The following is a 19,284-nucleotide window of genomic DNA, read 5'->3' as shown; positions in this document are numbered from 1 at the left end:
CAACCCAACCCCAAGTGTGTAAGCTGGGGTATGTGAGTGTGCTGTATACCACCCAGCTTGCTATGAGCAAAAGAGGGAAGGGTAGCTGGGTTCTTTAAACAGTTAGACCTAACAAATGACACATTTTGAAGTCTTAGGAAAGAATGTGTGCTAGAGTGCACTAATACTGGCAAACAACAGAAGAGAAATGGATATGGCCAAAAGTTGGCAGATCTTCTCTTGGAATGTAAAGGGAGGGGGGAAAAAGAAGCCAAGAATAAAAAGGCTAGGTGTTATTCTTTCCACATGTGTTTATAGAAAAGGGATAAATTTCATGTTTTACCTTTTTCCACTTTAACGTGTATTTTTTCTTCTGGTTTGGTTTTTGGTACTCTTTTTCACCCTCCATTGTTTTATTACAGGGCATTCAGCCTTATGTTTAAATGGCTTTGTAACCCAGGTAGTATCACTCTGCTTTCCATCAAAATCAAAGTCATATGTAGTACACTACTAAGCATTTGCATCTATCCTGCAGGTAACAAGCATCCACTGTCTGCTTCTTCAAAAACATTAAAGCCAAACAAATGCCCATAAGGATGGGAAACATCTTAAATTACAGTATCTGGCAGGCATCAAATCTCCTCATAATGAAAATAACAATGAAATACAGAGTTTAATTGTTCTGCAGGTGGTCTAGAAGAGGCAGGGTTAATTGAGAGACAGTGGTTAAAGGCAATGGTTCATCACAACAGACCTTCCTGAAGACAAATCTAGATTATCTTTCATAGACATAAATTCACATAAGCTCTTCTTTATAGACATCTACTTTAATTATTTCCATGTGTGAAACTGCCATTTCTGCTATAATGTTTTTGATTCTTTGTATGCATATGTGTTTCTGTCTTCACATTAGCACATAGTGAATTAGTTTAAGGCTTTAATAGAACAGATTATGTTATTGTACTAATGGACAATGGATATATCTTCGAAATATCACAAAGCTGAATGTCTTGTTCAGAGGAACTAAGCTCTTTTCAAGGGTACAGAGTCTTATTATTGCCCCAGCTTGTGAATGAATGCAGTCTGTGCTACCTCTGTGGGTTCAGTAGCTCTTGGCAGTGTGGTGATTGAGCCATTCTGCAACCTTTTTCACATTGGATTGTCCTTTATGTATGTGCCTACTGTCGCACTCAAGCTAATAGAGAATGTAGATCAAACGTCACGGAATCACAGAATGATTAGGGTTGGAAGTGACCTCTGGAGATCATCTAGTCCAAGCCACCTGCTTAAGTAGGTTCACCTAGAGCAGATCACACAGGAATGCATCCAGGCGGGTTTTGAATGTCTCCAGAAAAGGAGACTCTACAGCCTCTCTGGGCAGCCTGTTGCAGTGCTCTGGCACCTCAAAGTAAAGAAGTTTTTCCTTGTATTCAGATGGAACCTCCTGTGCTTCAGTCTGTGCCTGTTGCCCCTCATCCTGTGGTTGAATGCCACTGAAAAGAGTCTGGTCCCATCCTCTTGACATCCATCCTTGGGGTATTTATAAACATTGATGTGATCCCCTCTCAGATTCTCTTCTCCAGGCTGAACAGACAGGGTTCTCTCAATCTCTCCTCATAAGAAAGATGCTCCAGACCCCTAATCATCTTTGTAGGCCACTGCTGGACTCTCTCCAGTACTTCCTTGTCCTTAAAGTGGAGAGCCCAGAACTGGATGCAGTACTCCAGATGCAGCCTCACCAGGGCAGACTAGAGGGGAAGGATAACCTCCAGTGACATGCTGATCACACTCTTAATGCACTCCAGGATACTGTTGGCCTTCTTGGCCACAAGGGCACATTGTTGACTCATGGTCAATGAACTATCCATACTCTTTTGTAGGTTACCTATCTGAACTGTATTTACTTACCATGTGCTATCTATCTGAGTGACCGCCTAGCCCCATTGAAACACACAGATTTATGTAGGAAGACCATTTGCCTTCATCACCACCATGGCTAAGAAGCAATATCAATTGACACTTTCTCAAATAAGAGCTCCAGATATTCCCAGAATTTTAACATTTTCTGTCCTATCAGCTGAAAAAGACACAGCAGTAAATTGCTTCTGTATTTCAGATGTTAGTGGCATCCATCTACTGGTACTCTGAGCTGTAGGATACGTTTTTCTTTAAAATGTTATAAGGTAAATATAATTGTGAGTGTATGATTTGTCTTCTTGGCTGCTGGATAGAGAAGTGACAGTAAGTTTGTGGTAGTATCTCCCTCTTGCTGAAGATATATAATCACAGTTGCGAAACCTGAGAGGTAAATGTATGCAAGATTTTTAGTCACAGCTCCAATCCTGCAGGGTATGAGACTTTCAGCTTTTCTTTTTTTTTTTTCTTTTTTTTTTTTTTCTTCAGGGCTTTCTGAAAATATTTCTTCTTGCAGAACTTTGCAGATTGCAGGGGTTTCGCTGAGCTTCAGAGAAGAATCATGTGAACGTATAGGATCATATTAATAGCTGTCAAGGTTCCCTTTAAGTATCTTGTGAATGCCACAGGAGCCCTTGGTTTTCTAGAACTCTCAAATTCTTTTTAGATTTTAAGTGTTTGCCTTCATTGAAATTTCTTCCTATACTTTGAAACTCCATTTTTTTTTTCCTTGGGGAATGTTTTAGGGTCTAATTTTTAATCAGACTTCTAGCTGAGGGCATGCCCCAGATGTGGGAGCAGAGAAAAGCCTCAGAAAAAGCAAAATGAATGAGTAAATGTTAGATATATAGTAGAACACTCACAAAACCCCAACAAATAAAAATCTATTTATTAGTTAGCAAAGCTGATCAATTGAAAATTATTAAACGCTGCATTTAAAACTGTCTGACCAACATTAATTCAACTACTTTTTTTTTAATGTGCACTACATTGATTTATTTTCTTTTCTCCTTTGGATTTTTACTTCACTTATGAACAAAACTATTTAGAATAGATTTACACTAAAAAATTATTTTGGCGCTCAATCTTGATTGTATTTTACCAGCAAAATCCCTCTTGCGGATTTGGAGAAAGGAAGCATTAAATTCATTTAAACAGCATCTTAGAAAGTATTAACCCATTTGCAGATAGAGCTTGGATTTGAAAGCTGGGTTCAAAGGTGCTTCCTTCGCACCCCTAACACCATTGTGTAAACTATTAGCAGTGCTGTTCTGTGTTGTCTGTTTGTCCTGCTTTACTACCGCTGCTCAAGTTGCTCTATCAGGAATGGAGTTGCCCCTGATACTTCACCTGACTCCAACCCTGTCTGCCCGTTTGGCTTTGCTTTTGGTAGGGTAATGAGGCTTTTGTAGAACCTGTTCACATCTGAGTTGCAGAAGTTAAACACAATGAGTTTAGGAAAGGAGAGAGTTCCAGCTCAAACTGTGAGTTTCCTGACTTCTGATTAAAACCAGATGATCGGTACTGTTATAACATAGAGTTTTATGGGTGAATATAGCAATATTTTATTTCACAAATGTGTGCTTTACAGTGAATCTAGTGGGAATTGTAAAGTAGTACCTGACAATATCAATGTTTGAATGTCCCAGTGTAGCATATTAAAACAATAGCAATTCTTTGCTCATGCCACAGCTGAGGTGCAAATCCATATGCTGATACCCTCTGTAAAATGTGTCAGGTGGAAGAAAGAAACACAGTCTCTCAAGACAATATTTCAGGGCCAAATGCAGTGTCTTATGGGATGTATTTACAGATCAGTTTCTTTGGGCTATGAAAAATAAATGTAAAAATTCTTGCAGAAGTCTTTCAGCATTTATTGCTTTGCATTATGTATAATTTTGTCCATTTATGGCAGAAAGAAACACCACAGTGTGTCATACAGACTTTTCTATGCTACATGTTAAATGTTGCGTCGGTGTGGGATTTTGAAGAAAATCTTGCCTAGCTCAACATTTGCTTTCTTGGAAAGAATTAATTGCACATCCACAACGTTCTCCAATAGGAAAATCCCATGTAAAGCACTTATTTTTTTTATTTTTTAACCTTTTTTTTTTTCTATTTTTTCCCCATCTCCCTGCTCTGGGAAGGTATCGAGCCATGTAGCAAGAGCATTGAGAGATGCACTCCCAGCCAATAAATGATGGAGCTGTCCTGGCAGCTGTCAGTCCAGTTGCCATTCCTCTGCCTGACCTGTTCATACCAGTTCCAGACCCAGTGGCTCACACAGGAAACAAGGTGGCTTTGGTTGCATTAAGGCTGCTTGAGCTTGGTGCCTCAAGTTTTCACCCTATATTGCATTTTATAGCAGAGGGAACTCTTGCCTCTGTGGTAAGGCAAGGGCTGGACCTACTGTACAAAGAGGGGTCAGAGTGCCATGAGGTGTGGTTTGCGGCTGAAAGAGCTGAAACAGCTCTGCTGGCAAAAATTCCTCATGTAAATGCATATAAACAAACTAAAGTTTCCTTTAATTGGGGATGGCGGTGCAAACTTGTTTTTTATTGTCACCTTTCCTTTTTGCTCTTTTACAGGAGTCACTCCCTCTGCTTTCATTGATATTTCCCCAAACCCAGTATGGGCATATGAAGGCAGATTTCAAACCCATGAACAGGGTAACATGTAAGCAGCAGATTTAAGAGCCATAGTGTTTACTCCGAAATATTGGAGGAAAAGAGCTGACACAAAACCTCAAACACCGTTTTTCTTCAGGAATGAGAGTTCAGGCAAACCACCACTATGAAGTGTCTTCCTCATTTCAGAGTTACAGCACTCAAAATGTTGCAGTTTTTTACCTGTAAAACTCAGTTTGTAAACTAGGCATTATGTTTTTGTTCCACTTTACAGCTGATATGGCTGAGATGGTAAGTGCTACAATGGGTTGGTGCCTTCAACCTGTCTCTGATTTCTGTGCTAGGGAGTTTGTCTATAGGGAGTGCAAATGAAGGCATTATATGGATGAAAGTCTGGATCATCCTGGGCAAGGTCCATCACTGTAACCTTTTGATCTATGGGGAAAAAACCCGTCTTCTTACGTTAGATCTATTTGGTGTTTGTGAAGACATATGGAGTGAGAATACTGGAAACCACATGCCTGCATTTATCTGAAGGTTGGGGATTACCTTCCTGACGGGTGAGAACGAAGTTGTCTCAAATCTCATTCAAATGTTTCCTTTGTTTCAGTATATCTTGGAAGAGAGACAAATTATAGCAAGTATGTAATTTTGACATGAAAAACAGCCCAAAAGGGCCCAAAATGAAACCACAAATTCCCTTCAGCTAGGCACAGAGATTGAGCATGACTCTCTTGCAAACAATCTGCTCTCCCATGTTGAAATTCCAAAGGTTGGTCTCTCTCCTTCTTTTTCCGTTTTTAATTGGAAAAAAGGACCATTGCTACCCCACCTCATTAACTCTGCCAGTCTCCAGTGGTATTAAATCTCTCTTACTAGATCTTCACTTTTTGTACAACTCTTTCTGACTTTAACCTTAGCAGACAAAATATGGCCTAAAAGACTGCATGAACCAGTGTAATCCAGCAACTTTCTGATCTCGTCCCAAGTTTGCCACTTAACTGCTCTTTGATGTCGGGCAATGCGATGCTTTATCTGTGTCTCTTTTCTCCGGTCTGTCTGTACCTCTTGAGACAGCCAGTTCTTTGGGTTTGTGGGACTATGCTCCTGAGCAAAGCCTAGCTATGCTGTGTCCTGCAGGTCTGTGCCCAGAGATTTGTCCAGGTCTGCCTGAGCCAGGGCCAGTGCAAGGTCCCCATGTTGGTGCAGCAGACTGGGTATGGGGCCAGGCCATGCCTCTGCTGGGCTGGGAACAGACCTGGAGAACTGGGGTGATGGTGCTGCAACATGATATGCCTTCAGAATGCCCTAGCTGATCCACAAGTTGTAACAATAAAAATAAAATACATGGTGCTGCTGCAGCATGCAGCAATAGTGATTTTTTAGAAAATATCGCTTTTTAAAAAAGCTCATCTTCCACTGAAACTAGGAAAAAATATACCAATGGAATAGCTATGAAAACTACCCATCGAAGTGATCATTTGCACCAACTCACTAGTCCTGTTGCAAGTTCTAATGTTAAACATTAATGTATTTCAATGAGTGTCAGCTGCCAGCATATTTTTGTTAGCATGTAGCTGTCACATCATTGCTCTCAAGACTAGAAAGTGATGGCAGACTGAGAAACATAGAAAGCTACTGTTATTTTGTTATCCTCTCCTTCCCCACTGAAGGTTTCTTTCCTCTACATTGCATCATTTGAACTGGAGAGCAGTGTTTTGCCTTGCTGTGGATTTACTTAAGGCAGACATTGGTGCGATGGGAATCAGTGACAGACTTTCTGCTCACAACGGTGACACCACAACAACTTTGTGACCACTTCATTTCAGCTCTCGACTTCTCTGGCATCACCCTTTAGGACATGCTGGAGAAAAATAAACCAAACCCAACCATAAAGTTCCTATGTAAGCAAAGTAGGATGTTAGGTTAAACAGTCTGCTAGAGATGACTGAAAGCTCTGCATTAAGGGAAAAGTCACTTGTCAAATGGGTTGGAAATGGTGTGAGGAGGAATTTGCAAAACAAGGCTGTATTTTTGTGAGTTCTGTGCAGGCCTCTGGAGGGAGGGAGGGAGGAAAGGAGGGAGGTCTCCTCTTTTATTATCTGATGAACATCAGTCCCTTTGGTCAGACTGCTAGGCGCCTCCTGGAGCTTAACCTCAGATTAACATCTGCTTCATTTCAGTGTCTGTCTGATAGTGATATCAACAAACATCATCATCTTACAGTAAAAACTGATAATTAAATCTGTGGCTGCTGACTCACTATCTATTGTGCCCTGGGGAATAATTGCAGATAGTGAAGATTTAATAGATAAAAAATATTTTATATTTCACTGAGTAATGAATATGAAACTCTTGGAAGCATGATCCAGGGACTGACCACATATAATGTGTCTCTATAGATCAAGTGCAGCCAGAGGCAGGCTGAGTTTCCTTGTGTTGGTTTAAATCTGCTGTAAATGGGTAAGCCCTGTTGACCAAATTTGGACCTGCTACACCACAATGGTACCTGCAGCTCTGCCCCCTGCCTCATTTCTGCTTTGCGAACACCTGTTGTCATGAAAAAGAAAGTACTGGTGGAAAATCACAGGTGAGCATCGTGTCACATTGCATATACATTTGTGACTAAGAGCTCTTGCACTCCTTAGTAGGCAAATCTACTGTCAGGCTTTAGGTGGACAGAGGACAGACTGGCTTTTGAGCTACAAAAGTCAATTTTTCCTGACTTTCCTCTGGACTGCCCCATGGTGTCTGGTAAACAGCCTCTTGACCTAATGGGGCTGCACCTCCCACCAGCGATGAGGAGGAAGAAACCTCCTGAAGGAAAGCGTGAGGCACAAAATGCTTTGAGCGAGGTGAGGGCTGACAGGCACTTTCTAGTATTACACGTGAGGCCCTGCTGAGAGCTGAGTGTGGTTTGGGTGGGAGACTCCTCACTGGCAGAAACAGGTCTCACTCCTGGGGCTCTCTGCGTGGGAGCAACTGAGGTCCCTGCTGAAACCAGCGACCGAGTGGTGCTCTTGCCAGTCCCCATTTGTCACCTACCCCTTCTCCTGCAGTTAGTGCTGAGCCATAGAAGATAATGAGCCAGAGGTGGCTCAGTCCCAGCCTTGGAGAGGCTGATGTGGGTGTTCAGCTCTGCTAGCGGTTTCTTGGGTGGTACTGCAGGCAGGATCAGAGCCTTGATCTGAAGGGTTTTAGTTGGTTTATTGAGAATGGGGGAAAGAGAGAGAAAGATGAAAGTTGAGTATTTAATTTTGCTTTTCTAAACAGCCAGTCTATATATTTGTACATTCAGAAAAAGTCACTGTTGGGAAATGAAAATGCAAAGAGTGAATCAGAACAAGAGGGTAACAATGTGGCTCTGCCATAAGTAAAAGAAAAACAGATTTAGTTTTAAAATTTTCTAAGCTGGTTGCATAAGCACTGATTTTTTTAATTTTTTTTTTAATACATAAAAATGTAAAAAGAAGCTAAAATACTTCAATTGTGTGAACATTTATCCTCTTCAGTCTACTTGTTCAAGAGGGTTTGCACAGCTCACCTGATGTCATTACTTCTGGAGATGGAGCGAGGTACGTAATTTGATCCTTCTGTGATTTGGGCAGCGTGACACTGGACTGGCAGGAGGCTTTGGGCTCACTTCTGAAATCTTGTGTGAAGGGCACTTGGGGTGCTGTTACCAAGTGCTGTACACTGGTATGCAGAAAATATATCTTTGAATTTTGAATCTGCTCTGCAGCCCAGGTCATGGAGCTGGAGTCACAACTGAAACTGCTCCAGGAAACTTTCAGGGTTTAATTTGAATCTGAATTCGGTGCAGCTTGAATACTTCATGAATTAGGATATTTAAATGCCTTTGCTAGACAGTTTGCACTACAGTTAAGGCTTATTTATATTTGATTTAAAAGTCTAAACATTAACAACCATCAAAACTGAAACCCTGCAGTTCTGCACTGACTGTCATAACATTAAAACATGTAGGTAAAGTACCACAGTGATCTTATGTGCAAATCCACAAAATAGGATCTGGGGACCCATATTTAAAGAATCTGTAGAGATCTGACGTATGCCGTTCCTAGTTTAGGTCTCCATCATTAAAATGTGAGTTTAGTATGGATTAATACATATGTCGTAAAAGTCTGATCCTGTTAAAATCAAAAGCAAATTGTCCCTTGATCTTGATGGGCTATCATTTCAGTTATTTATATAATTTCTGCTTTTTAAAACAGAATTATCTGTGGCTCTATGTGTGTATTCAATGCAGAGAGCCAACCAGAGTTCACAAACTTGTACCAGGATTTTATGTAATGCTTCAAAATGAGACCCGGCTGACAGTGAAATGGGGGACTGAGGAAAGACAGTGGGACACATTCATCAAAATTTTCATTGACAGGGCAAATCTCCTTTGCTGAGGTTTAGGTTAAAAGCCTTTGCTTTACTTTTCCAATGTGGATGGTCCCCATGCATTAACTCATTTGGTTGCCCAAACACATCTGTGTGTTGAGAGAAGGGAGAAACCCCTCACTCTTACCCTCTCCCCAGAGAAGAGGAGGGGACACTTGAGCTTTGCTTGGCTTAGCGTGTTTATAATTGTATTTTGCATTAGGAAAAGAAACTTTATATTTAGGGGCAGGTAAGAGTGGCAAAGCTTTGGGAAGACTGTGTGTGGTCTTGGAGGGTCTGAATTTTGAATTGTGCTTTGCTGTAGATCCAGGGGTCTCCTATTCTGCAGCGTTGCCCTGAGTGACTTGAAGGGAAGCATGGGCTCCTCCACCACCGTGCTTTGAGCATGTAGGTGCACCTCCCTCCCTGGGTCTCAGGGGCATCCTCACATACAAACTGGGGATAGCGTACCGGTGGGGTCACCGCCCCATCCTGCTTGGGGCTTGGGCAAGGGCTTGTCTTTCCTATACGGCCATGTCTTGTGGGCTTGCAATATTGTTCCAGGGACTGGTGGACCCCGTGAGTGAATTTAGCAGGTCCTGCAAGCTGCTGCCTGGCTTTGCCCAGCATACAAAGCCACTGTGATTCCTTACAGACTGGGGAGGAACAGCTTTTGGTAAGTGGCTGTGAAAAGCTTGCTAGAAAAGGTGGTCTTTGGCTTGACTGAATACCACAGGCTCTTCCTCTGGCCAGTGGCCGGGTGGACTCGAGGCAGCTGGCCAGCATACACAAGGTTGTATCATCCATCTTGCTCCTGGCACAAGGTCCTGGGCTGCGTGGGCAGGCAGGAGCTGGCTGGTGCAATGCAGCAGGAGAATCCCGAGCAGCTGGGATTAATTGAGTAATTCCTGCACGTTGGTTTGAACATATGAAGGACTATAAAATGCCAATTAATATTATGAGGTGTCTAACAGCCCTTTTAAATTTACTGGTGCTGTTTTCTTTAGCGTGTATTTGTAAAGGGACTATCATTGTTAACATTCAGAAAGGAAAATTTTGGGTTATGTGTCCAGTGCTGTCTTGGAAAAATTATATCTGATAACTTGCCCAATTAAAGTGAGAACAAAATTAATGGAGCAGGGCTTATCATTAATGGAGCAGAGCCAGCTCATAGCCTTTTCTCTCTGAGCCCTTTTGAAATTTCTGGAAGCATATAGATCCCTCAGATACCTTTCTTCTTCACTAAAAGTATTTCAGTTACATTTCTTAAAGGAGTGGTAGCTCAGTGTGCAGTATTATTGGCCTGTATTTATAGAGGAAACAGTTCCATATGAACTCTTAAGTGCTTTACTGATGTTAATGAATCCTGACTGGAGAGAAATGTTATTTGTATTTATGAACAAGGCACCCGAGGCATGGAGAGTGAGTTATTTGTGTGAGTTAACGCATTAAGCCTGTTGCATTTGCCTGAACGAGAACAGCCTCACCTGGCTCTAATGACCCTCTCCTGGGAGCCTTGGTGTGGTGGGTGTCCCTTGGGGGGTCACAGCCAGTGAGGGTTATGGGAAGGGAGTTGTGTCTTGCGCCTAGACCCAGGGACTAGCATAGTTCTTATCTCCCCCGACTCTTGCAAGGTTTAATTTTCCTCTGGCATGGGCAAAAAGGTGCTAACATCCAGCCCACACAATGTGCTCGTCTTTGTGCCTGCATTGACTAGACCTGGGAGGCTTTTAAAATGTGCCTGTGGGCTCAACAGCACCCTCATGGATTGTATCGGCATTAACCCTTCTTTGTCCTCTCCTTGTCCTCCATGCTCTCACACCAACAGTAAAAATGGTAAACTTGTTCAAAGATCTTGCTGCTTCTGCAGATTTCATTGCTTTCAGGGGTTTCTGGTTGGGCTGGAGCTTCCACAAATAGACACACATGGTAGGAAAAAAAGTCACTCATGATACTGGGATTTGTGTCTAAACTGGGAAATAAAGTGGGTAAACCTTTATAAGGCTTAAAAACATGATAAAAGGTTTATATATAAGGTTTTAAAGCTTTATGAAGAGACTTCCTCAGGTATCAAGAGCCTCTATAAACTGCAAGAGGGAGCATGATGACTGCTGTAAAGGCTGGGCTCTGAGCAGTGGCCAAAGGCTTCTTTGGGAAAGTGGGATCCCACTGAGCTGCAACCTGGATAATCTGTCCATGGAGAACCAGGAGTTAACTGTATCTCTGATAAAAGTAGAAGCTTATTTTGCCAGGGGGATCAGTGTCTCTCAAGCTTTCGGCTTGCGTGTCTTGCAGAGAGGCCAGGAACTTGGGCCTCTGTTGGAGACATGTCATGTAGTGTTCATCTGTAAGGGAACAGTGTGGTGGGGTTTGGTTTGGGGCATTTTTCTTCATTTTATTGACTTAAATCTTTAGATGTGAGGTTTTACACAGATTAAACTGGGATATAGCAAATGTTGTTTAGTCTTCCATTTGAAAGTAAGTACATTATAATGAAAGAAGCTGTAGCATTTGAATAAAGGATAGCAAGGAGTGTGCAATGAACATATACCCAGAGGGGCTGTCACTTCAGATGAGTGTGAGGGCAAGCTCTGTAGCTTGCTAACATGGAGACCTGGCTTCTTTACGTGTTATTTCTGCTCACTACTTGATATAATCAGGAATCCAGGAGGTGCTTAACCCGACCACATAGAACAAAAGCTATATTGAAGTATATTGCTGATAGATATTCAGGATTTATTATATGTCCCCTAATATGTAGGGAAACAGTGACTACAATGTGTATTCAGCACATAACAGTAAACACATATCTGGTTATTTACCATGTTCTAAAAGCATGTATATTCAGTAATAGCATATATGTATGGATGACTGGGTTAATCTTTTCACCTGGATTTATGAATCTGTTAACAAACCTTCTTATGCTCCCTGAAGGAGGCTGGTATAAACATTGTAATTCAATCATAAAGATTTTGACCTTAGCACTATCAATGAGAGGCCTTGTTACTGGCTGAGGGTACATAGCAGTATGCTTGAAAGTGGATATTGCAAAAATGTGTTTGCCATGAATGAACATTTGAGTGAATGTTTGCAGCTAGTTTTATGTCTGGTTTTGTCTGTTCTCTGGTGAAAAACTTTATCAGGAAAATATCTGAGAAGAGTTAAATTCAAAGTCTGGTGCAAAAGTATCCAGTGAAATAGAAATGTATATAAGCTACATAATCATTTTTGCTCTCTCAGCCAAGGGCTGGAACCAGTCCCAGGCGTGATCCATAATAGCTGAGCAAGCCTCAGTCTGGAACATTAAGTATTTGTTTACAGGCTGATTTGGTAGATGACTATACATGTGCTGATTGAAATAATTGGTAAATTAAACAGCTGCATAGATATTTGCAGGATGATGTTTACAACTAAAACTTTACAGAACTAAATAATTCTTTTGGTAGTGGTAGAACAAGAAATACATTTGAAGAAATTACAATTGGTCTCAAATATTCTGCAGATGGAAAGAAACTCTTATGACGCAGGATGCATTATTTGTTGAGAATGAGTTGTTCCAGTTCCGGTTGTGGATGAAAGAGTTTAAATGAATCAAAAATTACACAAAGCCATAACTGTGGGGTTTAAAATTCAAGCAAGTAAAACCTCAGAAGTGAAAAAGCGCTATTTCTGCATGGCTACATTGAGATAACCACTTGGGATGAGATTCCATTGACACAGCTTGGGTTGAAGGAAGTAATTGCTTGGTAGGAAGGAAAGAGCTCAATTTGTAGAGTGCATAGGGAGAAGGTGAAGACAAAAGGGTAAAGTTACCTGCACTGTTTCAGATGCTTCGGAGGGTAAGTAACTTTCTCCCCCTGTCACAGAAGCATACTTGAGGCAGAAAGGTGAGTCTCATTATGTCATGGTTTGCCCATGTGAAACACGTGTTCCAGAAAATAAGTCATTTGAGGGCTTATATTAATACACTTATTTACAATGTGTTTGCCAAAGGAAAGGGAGGTTATTTATTTTCATTACTTTCCAGGTGTGATGGTTCACAGCTAATAGTTTGGACAGCTTTATGGCCTGCTCCTTCTTCAACCCGGTGATGCCCTTCCATGAAACTGTTCAGCTCTTCTACACTGATCAGTCTCTCTCTTCTCCTACATCTCGATGCTCCTCTGCCATTTTTACCTGCATTGAAAATGCTGGTCAAATTTTTTCCTCTACTAATGACTCCATATGCAAAACTGTAGTTATAAGCCTTGCCTCGAATACCTTGCTTAACATTCTTTTCACTCAAGCCCTTACAAGATAATGGGGCTCCTTTCTCCTCAATCATATGTTTCAGCTGCTTCTTACTCTCATCTTTCAATGGTTTGTAGACTCTTCCTCTCCAGTTTTGCCCTTTGCTCACTGGGGATGCTTCCTCTTTTGTCTTTGTGAGATGCTGTCACAGCTTCAGCAAGCCATGTGTAGGAGAAATTTATTGCAAACTAATGATGGTGCCCGTGTTTATTTGAGTTGCTGTCATGTTTAGTCTCTATCACATCAGGGAGAGTGGCTGCATCACTGGCTCTCACTTACAGGCTTGTGTTAAATGTCATTTTCAGCATGTGTTATAAAACATCGCATAGTGGAGATAAGCCATTTTGTTAGTTCTGAGACACACAGCTCCTCTTCCCAGCCATCAGGAAGAACCTCACATAAGTTGTATAAATGACTTTATTACAGTCAGATACTGAACTAATAGATTTGTACTGTTGTTAACTGCTTAAGCAAAAGCACCTGACAGGAAAATTGACACTGACAATGTAGCATAACTTGTTTTATTACAAAGTCAGGTGGTAACAGCATCCAGCTTTGTCCAGCAAGTACCCACAAGTCTTCCGCTTCTTGCATATTAAAGCTACGCCTGTTGTAGGCAGCAGTGCATTGAAAAGAGATGTATTAACTGACGTCCTGACGCATTATTGAGCACCTGCACAGGACTCATCCCTGGGTACAGCTGGGGCTCCCACCCAGTAGCTAAGCAAGGAGAAGGGGCAATTGGAAAGCTTTCCTTGAAGTCAAGATCCAGCTTAAAGAAAGCAACACATAATGATGGAGCTTGTCTAAAGAATCAGATAGCTGTGCGGACCTATCAAATGTAACTGGGGAAGTGTTTTGGGTTTAGAGGCTCTTGGGTGAACGGACACACACACACACGCACACACACAGACACACATACACCACTGAGCTAAACCAGAGTGAGAAAGCTGTAGTGCTACATATTTATTTCTCAGTACCTCTCTCTGAACAGAGTAAATGATTCTTTAACCTCATGTTTGGGAAAATAATTAGCTTTATTTTTACTCTAGCTCTTCTCTGATGCTGAGTGATTTCACAGTGGCAGAGCAGTGTACTCAATTCACTGTCATCCTGACATCTCATCCAGTTTAGATGTTCCTCAGTACTTGTAGATCATCTCCACAAAGATGAAAGGATTGGTAATTAAAGATGCTTCTTGGGGAGTGGCATCTCCCTCAGCCAGGTCAGAACCTCCTTGGCATGCAGTGGGACATCAGGAAACAGCCTGAACCTTGGGAGTCTCCCAAAAGTTGGAGAAAAGGCCTTCTGCTCACCTCACGCATGGGATAGATAAGGTGTGCACTCATAAAATCATGCTGAGCTTTTGAAAACTTGGCCACTCCTGTGATTCCTATTGCCCCGATCAGGAAAAGGGCTCCCTGCAGATAGGGTAGCTGATGGAGAATTGCTTCACTGACTCATCCATTTTCTGGGAGAAGGGGGCTGATCCAGTAGTTTACATATCACTTACACACCAGGCTGGTCCAGCAGAGGGGGCTTTTACACAGAGGAGAGACAGGCTCTGTGTGCAGTTCCTGACACACAGGTACAATAATTTCTGCAGCAGGAAACAGCTGTGCAACCAGAATTCACCCACAGCACTTAGTCTGGAAACACAGTGATGGGCTTATTAGATTAAACTTGTGATGCAGGAGACATTTGGTATTTCTTTTTTGTGCCTGGACCAGTTGTTTCGAGATGACTGATACGGTATTGTTATGTCTAGTAATAAAAACATTTCCCTGTTGTCACTCCACCTTTCCAATCACAGGATGTTTCAATAACCGCTATTAAAATACACTCATACTGAAATGTAGCAGCAGTGATATGATCTTGGAGGAAGTGAAAATGTAAAACCATAAAAGGTTTTAGAATTACATTTATGCAGCACCTATAATTGACCCTCTATAACATAGAATAAGCTTTATTTACTGCTCTGAAATGTTTTGTTTCATTTTTAAGTTAGTTACCTGCACATAGAAAATTTAAAACTCATGAAATGCAAATTGGTCATTTCCACAAGCAGGACCTTGGTGGATAAGAGAAGTTTATGACCTTGATTTTGACCCTTAAACCCTGTTCCTTGCAACCATCCTTACTGGGGGTACATTGCCTTCTTTGGATTTTGTTTATACACCCCAAAATCATGTGTCAGACCTGCAAACAGCCGTACACATGCTCTACAGCAGCTCCTAGCTCCTCCTTTAGTCAGGCAGCCTCTGTGCAGAGCCATGACTAAGCTCTTCCTGGGGCATGACTGGCCTTTAGAAATTCACCCGTTGATAAATAATAATAATTTTTAAAAGTTGGCTATTTTATTTCATGCAGTGATGGGTCTCAGTGACAACCAAAACATTAATATCTTTTCAGGTATTCCCAGCAAGATCCAAGGTCTGGTATAGATCTTTTTAGATGCGAAGTATGAAATGACAGATCAGCTGAGGTGGCTTCTGCTGTGGAGCAACCCTGATATTGAAACCCAGACATGATTCACACTAGCTTTGTATGTCCTGTGCATGTATACTTTAATGTTCTGCTGCTTGCAAGCCATTCACCTACACAGCACTAAACATTCTGGGCACACTCACCTTAGCATCTTAACTATGTTAATATTTTTGTACTTGTTGGGTTTTTTCTGTTTTTTTGTCTTTTGTTTGTACTGGTTTGCAACTTGCGCATTTCTTTGCATTGGCTCCTCAAATGGGGTATTGTCAATATGCAACAATAGAAAGTATGATTTAACAGACAAGTGTGAAGAAAAATGCACAGCCACAAAGAATAACAAGCTAGTACAGCATAGTTTTTTCAGGTAATCCAAATCTGACAGTGATCCAGCTTCTTTTTTCTGACTCAATTTTTTTTTCTTCCTATTCAGGTATGTCCAACAAGTAGAAAAACTCCAAAACTTCCTGTGCAAGTAAGTAAACAAGCTTTACTTATTAAACATGTTATTTTGATATAGCGAGTTTTCAGTGATGCACAAAGACCATGCGTTGTAATTTATAATTGGAACCTATTCTTCAGGTGTAGTCCTGTGCTATCTAAGTTGTGGCAGCTGGTTTAACACTTTGCTATTGAAAATCCATATAAACTCTGCCGCCATCACTGGCCCAGGGTGACTACTGGAGAAATACCTGTTACTTTTTAGAGAGTCACTGTTTTTCTACTGTAATTTGTTATTGATTTCATATACGACACACAGTGTGTGCTTTTAATACTGTTTTGCCTAGTAGCTGCTTGAGGGTTTCTTTTGATTGTTTTCTGCAAGTTAAGTACACTTTCTTGGTTATATCCAATCCTCTGGAATAAAACTCATCTGTTCATTTTTAGAAAGTGAAGTTTTGTAGCTTTATTACCAAGCATATAACTTGGTAATCATGAGTTTTATGTTTCTTAGCAAATGCTTTGCATAGCTCTAACTTGAAAAATAAATGCCAGGAAAACACATTGAGGGCTGCAATAAAAATCACAGAAGCAGTACAGGGCTGAAAGGCAATCCAATAGATTGCCTGGTTCTTTCTGATCCAGTGTAAGGCAAATTACCTTTATAATAATATTGTACTCTGTTATCATATTATATCTTCTTAATATGTTCTTCAGTACTTCCAGTGATGGAAACACCACACAACCTTGCCTTACAATCCACTGCAGAACTTCTCTTACCTCTTACTGCTACCCTGTGTCTAACCTTGAAAGACTCTGCTATAAATCATTCACTCGTTCCATGGATGCTCTGAAATATAATAGATGAGCCTGAAAAGGTCAAAGCATCTCTCTGTTTCAGAACAAAACCTTGTAAATGACCATCCTCAAAACAGTGGTTTTGCAAAACCAGCACACTGAAAGTGTCAGGGCTTTCTGTTTTAAGAAAAACCACGACTATGATCAAGAAACATGATTTAGTTTTAGCAAATGACAAAATGACTGTGAGTAGTGAAAAAAGTCCCCAAAAGAAAAGCCTTTGTACACCCTCTGAAATGAAAAATAGCATCACCACTTGCATATATGTGCATATGTATGTTTGAAAACAGGATCAGTTTCCTATTCATCTCCAGAGAGGAAACTGCTCTGTGGTTTGCAAGATTCTGAAGATGCTCCATGAGTGATATTTCTCAAAGCTTTGAAATTACTCAAGAGCACAGAACAAGATGTTCCACCGTGTTCAATCATTTCATCTGAAAGCCACTGTAATATTTTAAAAGCTACCACTGCCTCTGCAAAAATTCTACCTATCTCCAAGATGTTTTTGTAAAGAATTAAGGTAGAGGAAGGAGACCACTAAGAAACAAAATCAAATCTCAGCTGATTCATTAATAGTTAATGATTGGGTTGCTATCTGTAACTTAGGAATAGCAGCAAACCACTGATCCCTGTTTGTTCTTTGTCACACTGAATAGTTGCTGTGTTTGGCTAAATGGGAGTATCTTTTGCCAAGATTTTCTATAAGCTGGTTTTGTGGCTTGATACTCTAAGGGAAAAAATTATATTGCAGTGAGTTAACAGAAGATCTCAGCCTCTGTTATGGCTTGGTACACTGACAGGAGGGAAATATGCTCAAAGCATACCTGCTATATGACTATCAGAATAGCTTAACAGCAAAATTTGACATAAAAACTGATAGACTATAGAGGGGAACTAACTTAGGACTTAGCTGTCTCACAGCAAAGCCCAAGTGGCCCTGCAGCTCAGGTGAGGCTTGCAAATGCTGATTCAGCACAGAGGTTGGCTGTGCAGGGAGCATCTTCAGCACCTCAGGGGCTTCTGGGCACAGCGTGACCAGGGCCAGAAGGACCCTATTGACCACAGCTCCACCATCCTGGCACCGAGAGCACAGAAACTGAAGGAGGATGAACCGCAGCTGCCAAACACTTGCTCAGAGCACAGCTGAGCTGGTACAGCCCTGCTGTGTATCATCGCTGTGGCTGTTCTGCCTGGCTGGATTAAAACCCAGGATGAACCCTTGTTATCACTGTCCTAGATTACTCACTAAGCTCCTACAACAGTGTGCTGCAATATGCTAGGGGTATTAGCAGGCTAGTAGATAGGCCTAGGACCCTCTTCCTCATTCTGTTTTCTGGATTAAAAAGGGATGAGCAATGCTGGTTTATTCCTGCAGAAGGGTTTTGGAGCATGGGTAAACAGACCACATCTAATTTGCTGTAAACACAGATACTGTAGTGAATCCTGCAAACTTAACTGTGCTGATGCTTTTTGATCTTGCTCCGTTTGCAAGATCTTTACAGTCTTAACAGTTATTGAGTGATATCTTAGAATAAGGTTTCCTTCCTCATTTTTAGCATTGCCATTGTAAGCTATTTTTTGGTTCAATAATACAGTGCCTTTTTAGTTGTGTTTGTTTTTTTTTTTTTTTAAGATAGCTACTGAAATTCCACGTGGTAGTCAAGCTATTAGGAAAGACGTATTTGCTTCAGTATACTTTATGCCTGATTTTCAGAAAATACATAACTGCAGCATAAGAAAGAAAAATAGTGGTTTCTATTCCCAAACAAGAGTCTGTCTTGTTGAAACCTCTGAGCATCCACTTCACATTGGGTGTGTGTTCACTCTTCCTTTGATCACTTCATTAAAGATGGAGAGATGATTGATTTACTTTACTTTGTTCTAACCTTAACAACTTCGCAAGCTGTGCAATACAAAGACTCCTCAGAAAGGAGAAAAAGGAAAATGAGAAGGAAGGAAAATTCTGAAAGGCCTCTTGGCACTGTGAGTTGAAGCAAAGAAATTTGATTACGGCAGTTCTTCCAGTGGCAAATCATAGAGCTGCAAAAACTAAGTGTTTAACCTCTCAGGAGGTCAGTCTCTAGCTGATGTATCGCCATGTGCATTGAGCTGTCCTAATAGGAACACATGCCATTCGTGCTACTCTGCAGACACCTTACCTGGTGTGTACACATCCTTTCTGGAGAGGGAAGGATCAAAAATCACTTCCTTAATTCAGAAAAAAATTACTTGTTCCTGCTGAAATTCCTTACGTCATTGCATAACCACTCTTCTCTGCCAATAGCACTGCGGATGGGCTCTTCCT

Source organism: Columba livia, chromosome 4 (assembly GCF_036013475.1).
Source record: "Columba livia isolate bColLiv1 breed racing homer chromosome 4, bColLiv1.pat.W.v2, whole genome shotgun sequence".
NCBI classification, from domain to species: Eukaryota; Metazoa; Chordata; class Aves; order Columbiformes; family Columbidae; genus Columba; species Columba livia.
The sequence above is the reverse complement of the archived record's forward strand: the minus strand, read 5'-3'. Positions refer to the sequence as shown.